The sequence below is a fragment of the Anarrhichthys ocellatus genome, unplaced genomic scaffold (assembly GCF_004355925.1).
Source record: "Anarrhichthys ocellatus isolate YVR2014 unplaced genomic scaffold, GSC_Weel_1.0 scaffold19, whole genome shotgun sequence".
NCBI classification, from domain to species: Eukaryota; Metazoa; Chordata; class Actinopteri; order Perciformes; family Anarhichadidae; genus Anarrhichthys; species Anarrhichthys ocellatus.
In genome coordinates, this window is record NW_022280049.1 from 5,724,658 (window position 1) to 5,726,898 (window position 2,241).

Here is a 2,241-nt window from a genome sequence, read left to right on the forward strand (position 1 = left end):
CGGAAATGTAAAAGGCGACAAATTGCTGCAGTTTGTAAAGGAATTCACGTCTAAGTTATTTCTTAATGAATAACTCGATCTTGAAGGCTACATCACTTCAAGGCAGGGGCGTCAATATAGTGGAGTTCTACTGAGGTCCGGGGGGGGGCACACAGAGAGCAATGTGTTGGACAGAGATTAAAACCTTAAAGATAGTAAAGATTGCTTTGGATATGGTCCCACGTTAAATCACAGTAGGTGCTATTTTTTAGGTGATCAATCTTTAAAAAACTATTCGTATTTTCTTATTTTTCTCAAATACAGATGTGCAATGAGGATTGTCTGTTGATGTTGCTGAATGTCAAGTTTATACTTGATCACGTGACGAGACGATACGACATACTGTTAGTTCAGGCACAAAATCTGTCAAGGCCGACCAGCTGAGCACATCTGCAAGCCCAGCGCTCCGCCATAGCATAAAAATAAAGGACAAAAGAGAAAAGAACAGGAGGGTGGACTATCGTGCACTAGGGCCCCCGACAACATAGCTTGCATTGGGGCCTGTCGTACTTATCTTTCGCCACTGTGTCAGTGTAGCACCTCTGGCTGCAGCGCGGGTTGCCAGATACTGTTTGTTCGCTCAGTACAGTCTTTAGCTTTGGTCTCTGTATGAAACCTAGCGACCGCACAGTGACAACAAGACTAGAGAGAAATAATTACCTCACTAAACAACACAAATGGTCGTTTTGGACTTGTCCTTTTGTGTATTGTTTCCACAATCACATAACAGGCTTATTATCAGCTTTAGAGCAATTGCTCTATTTTTCATTCAACTCAGCTATCTGCTTTCAGGTCTCCTACTAACCTGGCTGGCTAACCCTTTCCTTGCTCCAGATAAGAGATTTATCTTTTTTTTTTTGCATATATAACATATTTCCCAAATTGTATGACTTAAACCGTTTACACAGTCACTGACATTCTGCGATAGATTCCCTGTTGCAAAGCAGCAGAACTAAACAGCGTCCATCCAAGTCAAAGAGCAGAGCAGTCGCTGTAGGCGTTTGTGTGAGAGAATCAACTCCAAGCAAATATAACATCTGAATTCACGGTATCTTCTCAGAAATCCATCACCCTCCTATGGTGGTTTGGAATCACGTGGCGACGGCCAACACGTCTCAACTGGCATCTGTATGTTTACCTTGAGAGCGTCTGATGTGTTGCGTATGTGTGGATTTTTATCTCCACGCACAACTCCGGTCGGATGTGGAGACGATAATTAAGAAATAATTGGAGGGGCTAGCTCGAGAGATGTTTCTCAAGCGTGGAAGATGCCTGCCTAAATGTTAATTCCACTCAGAATATGTTAACGTATGCACAGATGTTAATGTAGACTCCAACGTTGGGGCTGTTGTGTTGTGCACCTCAGTGCTTTTTTTCCCAGCGCGCACGTGTTCTCCCCCCTCAGCTCTGCCAGCAGCCTACTGGATCTGTCTACTTGGGGAAAATTTCCATTTTGCAGCTAACTCCGCAGCCTTTTGATGGATACGTCTTGCCGACTTTTATCTCTCGGTGCGTCTGCAAACTAATTAATATTTTTTTCTCACTCGCTCTCTCTCTCTCTCTCTCTCTCTCTCACTCTCTCTCTCCCCCCTTCAGGCAAATATTTGTTTCCTCAGAAGTGAGCGTGGGCAAACCTTCCTCATAGCTCCATATGCTGCCAGCTGCCAATCAAGTGGGCTGGAACCCTGAAACTAATCGCAACCCCCTCCTCTCTCCTCTGTCTCCTCTTCCTCTCCTTCAGCAGAAATGAAAGAAGTTGGGAGGGGGGGGGGGTGTTAAAGGAAAATAAAGACATACAGTGGAGAAGAAGGAACGCAATGGTTGAGACACAAGCCCAAAGCAGTGTCTCGAGCCACGCTTCCTGCCTGTCTGCGTGCTAAGCTCTTTGTTTTTATTTTACCTCAAATGGATTGTACTGTATCTGTACTGGATTTGGTTTGTTTGTCAGCTACAAGAGTGAACAGTGCATGTAAACAGTGACTTGCATGTGTGTGTGTGTCCTAGCCAGGTATTAGTGTGTGTGTGTGTGTGTGTGTGTGTGTGTGTGTGTGTGTGTGTGTGTGTGTGTGCCACAAACACAGAGACTGGACAAAAACAGCTTTACATCCCCCTTACAGATCAGCAGCAGGTTGAATGGACAAAAAAAGATGAATGTTGTGTGCTTTATATCAAATAGGCTGCATTTACTGGAGACAGCTCTGC